Source organism: Condylura cristata, unplaced genomic scaffold (genome assembly GCF_000260355.1).
Source record: "Condylura cristata isolate star-nosed mole 26May11 unplaced genomic scaffold, ConCri1.0 scaffold00015, whole genome shotgun sequence".
NCBI classification, from domain to species: Eukaryota; Metazoa; Chordata; class Mammalia; order Eulipotyphla; family Talpidae; genus Condylura; species Condylura cristata.
The window spans coordinates 38,491,488-38,497,744 of record NW_004567116.1 but is presented as its reverse complement, the minus strand read 5'-3'; the positions used below and the strand labels follow the sequence as shown (position 1 = coordinate 38,497,744).

At 37.4% G+C, this 6,257-nt stretch overlaps 1 protein-coding gene across 3 annotated transcripts in view; it reads left to right on the top strand.

Annotated features, from left to right (window-relative positions):
- Nucleotides 1-6,257, top strand: part of FAM168A (family with sequence similarity 168, member A) — a 158,266-nt gene that overhangs the window by 38,679 nt on the left and 113,330 nt on the right. The gene's annotated exons all lie outside the window — the stretch shown is intronic.

Here is a 6,257-nt window from a genome sequence, read left to right as displayed (position 1 = left end):
ACTTTTAAGGTAGGTACATAATTACATATGTAAGGTAGTTACCTGTAAAGTATAGTGAGGTGTACAAAGTATCATGTAAAAATAGTTATTTAGTGAATGTCCCTATGAGTGAGATATTCTGTAGGTATTATGTATATTTCCTCACCATTACCCTACAAGTTTAATTATTGTTTTTTTTAAAATTGATGTTCCATTGATTTGCAATACTAATATAAAACAGTAGTTTCACACCTTGATAAATATAAAGGCTAACAACTACCATTGTATTTATGAGGGACAAGGAAGATTAAGAAACATGTGAGAGTTGGAATTGAACCCAGGTTTAATCTATTTCCAAAGCTCTTAAGATTTTGTTGGTACAAGGCCGAAGTTAGGTAAACTCTATGCTAAGGAATTTAGGGTTACAGGTGGTAGTCTGTTGTCTTTGAAGAGATTAGATGATAAAATTGAAAAGACACTTGAAATTTTGAGGCGGTTACTTCCATTTTCCTATATGTCTCCTCCCCTCCTGGACAAACTAAGAAATACTTTCATGGGGATATGGGTACTTCCTAAGTGCTCTGCTTATGACTGATGCTGTGGATGGCACCTGGCAGTTGGGAATGTGTTAGTCAAGTACTTAACCGAAACTACTGTATTCACTCAGGCAGCTGTACCATACAACCAGATGGGATTTTAAATTGGCATGTTCATTAAAAAAAAAAAAACTAATTAAAAAAATTTCAATTTGCAACCTGATGTTGCCATGTTAGAATTTCCTTGTTTTTTTTTTTTCCTTCTCCAATAAGGAATAGGAAATGCTTCGTTCAACTGTTTACACTTGTTGCACACTGCACAGATGTGCTCAGCTGCCAAAAATACTCTTTTCAAAATTGTATGCAGTGAAAAAGAGAAGAATGTTTAGTTTTAGTGTAGAACTAAACACTGAAAGAGTACAGTGTAATTTTTGTAATATATGGAATTGAGTTTAATGGTTACTATTGTAGTTGTGCTCTATAATTGAATAATGATGTTAGAGCTTTGAGAGGTATATGAAATCTGTTTTAAACTGGCTATGTTTAGAGTCTCCCTGGCAGTGCAAGGGGTTAAGTCACAGTACAGTGAAGCTATCTGCAGCCACTGTGGCACAAGTTTGACCCCTGGCCAGGGAGATGACCCATATGGTGCAGCAGACCTCTCCGGTCTCATGCCCTGTTCCCCTCAGCAGTGTATTTCAGTCAATCTGCCTGTTCTGGTCCCCACTCCTCTGTCTCTGGTGAACCCTCTCACTTCCCACACCTCTGGCTGGTACCCCAGTTATTTTATGCATAAATAAAATCTTTTTAAAAAATAAACAAACTATACTTAAAGCTATATGCATCAGGTATACCCTGCCTCATCACTCTTTTTTTTTTTTTTGTCCCCAATTTTTTAAAAATTGTGGTTAAAATATACTGTCTCTTTACTTTTTGCAGCCACATCCTGGTTAGTTTTCCTGCCTTCTGCCTCACTCCTACCAAATTATCCCATATACTGGTTCTCTGTGAGATTTGTTAAATATAAAATTCTCTCCTGCTTTAAAATCTTTAGTGGTTTCCCATAGCTTTGAGGATAAAATTCAAACCACTTATATTAGCTTGCAGTTTTTTTTTCTATGTTTATATTTTTAATAATTTGGCCTCTGCCTGCCTCATTAGTCTCCAGGCTTACTTTCTTCTTGTTCTGGCTAGACTGAAGTACTTGACACTATTCTTCAAATCACATTCTTCTACCTTCATTAATGCCATTGTATTTATTTGTAACATCCTCTCCCCTTTCTTCATCTCTCAACTTTTAACTACTTAAAATGTAGCTTGGGTTTATTTTTGAGCAGCTATCTCTGTGATTCCCTGATCCTCTACCATATTTCACCTCTAGATTCTGAATTTCTCTTTTGCATTTCTTTATTTTTCCTTTAGAATAGGATACTTACTACTTTACATTATTCCAATTTAAGATTTTTTTTACCTGATTGTAGAATATTTCACTTTCCTTACTCCCTAGCTTCTAATAGGTTCTCAGAAAATGTGTATCAAATGGCTGTATTTTTTAAATATAAGGAGCATACCATATGTTCTTCTAAGGATATATTAACTCAGAGTCCAGCAAAGTATGCTAATTTTTAGACAGGATCTTCATGTTTTTATTTCTGTGTAGTTGTGAGATGGTCCAGTATTTGAAAAAAGTTCCTTTTAGAATCACTTGCAGTTTCAGTTGCATGATAAACATGAAATAAGAAAACAAACCCTTCAAGTCTAAACAGTGGATAGGCTGGGGAAGAGGGATAAACAGGCCTTCTGATCACCTCTGTTATGATTCCTGCCTCTTTCCACAAGTGGGGTGACATTAGTCTGTAAAGGACATTGCACTTATGAAACAAAGGTCCTAGTGGTGTATGTTAGTAAGAAAGGTTGAACAAGGTCTTTTTCTCAGTGTCTTTTCTAAACAACATTTATGGGGATTTACTAAGGTAAGGGTGCTGGGATGCAGAAGTGAATTTGGCATATTTTCTATCAGATTGCCTGCTAGACTTTCTGTGACTCAGAAAATATGCAATCAGGACACAGTACTATCTAGTTGAACTTTTGGCAGTGATGAAAAAGATGTTGTACATATGGTAGTCACCATCTACACATAGGACTCTTGAGTGCTTGAAATGTGGTTAGTGAGACTAAAGAATGTAAGTTTTACTTCATTTTTAATCAAGGTTGAATTCCATTAACTACATGGTTTAGTGGTTACTGTGTTGAAAAACAGATCTTAAGGGACTTTTTTTTTTTTTTAAAGATTTATTTGTGCATACAGAACTGGGGTACAGGCCAGAGGCTCAGGGGCGGTGAGAGGCTTCACCAGAGGCAGAGTGGGGAACAGAACAGGCAGATCGACGAAGTACACTGCTGAGGGGAGCAGTGGGCGGGCCAGGAGAGGTCTGCCACGCCATGTAGACACCTCCGGGGCAGGCGGGAATCGAACTCAAGCGGAAACAGCTTTAGATTCTCAGTGCTGTGTTTTAACCCGCTGCACCACCAGGGAGGGCCTCTTAAGGGACTTTTTACAGACATGTAAATAAGGATATATTGTATATAGCAGAACAGGTGTTATAAAATTTATCTAGGGTTCGATCTAGGATTGGGTCAGATGTATCTGGGATAAAGTGGGATCCAAGGAAACAGTTCTGGGAGTGGAAAGAGGAACTCAAGGAAAGTATAATAGTTTTATGAATCTTAAAAGATGCGTGGATATACGTGGTTGTCATATAAGCTAATACAGAGGTTACCAGTTTTTCTAGAATCAAGATGTAATAGTTTCCTAAACTGCACTGTACATTCTATGATCTTGTCTTTGATTCAGAAAGAAACAAGCATTTATAAAGTTTATTGTTGTTTATGTTTATTATTAAAGCACTACTATAAAATAGATGAAATCAAGCTGAAAAAGTTGATAATTAAAAAAAAATTTTTTTAAAAATAGTAATTGATAGTAGTTGGTACTTGTACTTTCAAATGAAAAAAGTTCAATTTTTGCAAGAAAAGGTAGTACTTATTTTATGTTAGTTAATCTAACCACTGGAAATAGAGTAATATAAGTATATTCTTGGTAGTATGAGATTTACTAGCTGGAGGAACATGCCATACTCTGTATTAGTCTGTATTGGATGTATGTTCTTTATATAAAAATAACAGGGTATTTATTGTTAAACGAAGTGTGAGTGCTATCAAACTTACCACTTTAAGTGTGTAAAGGAAATGAACATTGTGATTTAGAACCACTGTGATAGACTTTGTAAAATGTTTGGATCCTGAGTTGTTATATGAAAGGTTGGTAGAATTTAGGTATACCTTGATTTTGGTGGTGGTGAGTCTTGTAGGAGCTATGGTCACTAAGATGATGAAGTGGTACTCTAGGGCACATTAGGGGCAGTGGGTTTATGTTTAGTAGGTTCTCAGATTCTTGAAAGGTATATGAAAGAAAGGCAAGAGCCAAGAGGATCTTAAATGCAAATTAAGGTCTATAGACTTTATTTTGAAGGTAATAGGGAGCTGTTTAATGATTTAATTTGGATTTGCTCTCACTTTTTTTTTTTTAAAGATTATTTATACAGAAATGTAATAAGCCAGAGATGCGGAGAGTGAGAGGATTTACCAGAGACAGAGTGGGGAGCAGAACAAGCAGATCATCGAAGTACACTGCTGAGGGGAGCAGCGGGCGGGTCAGGAGAGGTCTGCCGCTCCATGTGGATCTCCTGTAGGGCAGGCGGGTATCGAACTCATGCGGAGGTGGCTTAAGCTTCTTAGTGCTGTGCTTTAACCCGCTGTGCCGTCAGGGAGGGCCCTGCTCTCACTTTTTTTTTTTTTTTTTTTTTGAGAAGTAGCTGTGGGTTATATAGAACTGCTGGGAAGATGGCCTGACATATGTTTTTTTGTAGGTATTGATGAGGAGTTATAGATGCTTGATGGGTGAAAGGAGAAACTTTAATTTCTCATTTATATATTCAACAAATTTGGACTTCTATTTGTACCAGGTTCTGTGCTCTGGGAGTCTAGATGCAAGTTATAGTTTCAACCCTCAAGAAGCTCATAATCACTTTGGTGTGAGTTCTTATTTAATAGATCAGGGGTACCTAGCCCCTCCTGGGGAGTAGGGATGAGGGTCTTGTGGGTGGTCCTGTTAAAGATATTCCCTAGTTCTTGCCACTTGGCCATGACTCCTTTTCCTCCTTAGTAGTTGTGTATTTCTCCTCTCACTTTGTCAGACAGAGAATTCTTCCTCTCCCTGCAACCTGCTGCCTGGCTAGAAACACTGTGGCTTTTTCTATTTCTGTCACTTTATGTTAATTAAGTTAATTATGGCTAAAAAACAAACCACCTGCATATGTGGGGGAATAGCGGAGAGGAAGTAGTCTTTATGCAACTCTCTGAGTATAAAAAGTTCTGCTGGAAGCATCTCAATTGCTAGATGAGCCAGAGTGCTGCAAAAACACTCTTAAGATTATATTGTGTTATGAACTTCCTTGTGAAGATCATGATCAAGTTGGTTAGTTAATAAGATAGCAAATTCTAAAGTTGACCTTTTTCTTAGCTATTTGTTTGGAATAGGTCAACAAACCAGGCAAGTTAAGAATGGGGAAAGGCAAAGACCTGCTACCTATTTAAAGAGCAGACATTACTTGAAAGTGGTAATCCTGGGCCCTGCCTGGTGGCGCAGTGGATTAAAGCGCATCACTGCAAAGCTGGCTGCAGCTGCTTCAGCTTGAGTTCAATTCCTAGACAAGGTGGTAACCCACATGGCACAGCAGACCTTTCCTTGTTTGCCTGCTGCTCCCCTCAGCAGTATACTTCCTCAATCTGCCTGTTCTGCTCACCCCACTATTTCTGGTGAATCCTCTCACCGTCTCTGCACCTCTGGCCTGTATCCCAGTCCTGTATGTATAAATACATAAATCTTAAGAAAAAAGTGGTAATTCCTATATCATCTTTTGAAAATAAATGTTTCCACTTTGCAGATGGGGAAATTGAAGCTCAGAGAAGTGAGACAGAAGATCAGAGTTTGAATTATGGCTCCTGTAATTCCCTGCCCTACTACTTCCTTTGCTTTTTAGTTATGAGATTTTTTGCAAGTTATTTTAACTATGATTCCCACTTGGTGATTCAAAAAAGAGCAAGGGTGTTAGGTCCCCTTCAAAGAATTATTTTTAGGAATTAAATGATAAATCTATGAAAAAATCTAATTCAGAAAAATACTATTTTAGGTGTTTGATTAAATTTGATTGAGTGTGAACCTCTTGCTACTTTGTTTAATAAAGGATTAAAGGGTAAAATTCCTAGAAACAGACTCGTAGAGTATACTGTACCCCCAAAGAGCTGCATACACATACTTCTCAAGTGCAAGTGGACTATTCTCAAGGATAGGATCACATGTGGAGTCACAAAATGAGACTAAGAACTGGGTCTTTGAGAAAATTTTCAAAACAGGCAAATCTCTAGCAAGGCTTACAAAGGGAAAAAAAAAGGGAGAAAAACAAAAGAGGAAAAGTTGGAACAGTATCCCAGAGTATAAACACTTAAATACCAATAAATGAATTAACCTACAAGAAATGGGAAAATTCTTAGAAGCAGTCTTCTGAGCTTGAATCAGCAAGAAATAGAAAACCTGAACAGACCAGTTATAAGCAAGGAAATTGTGAGAGTATTCAAAAGTCTATCCCCAAAAACAAAAGCTCAGGACCAGATGGTTTCCTA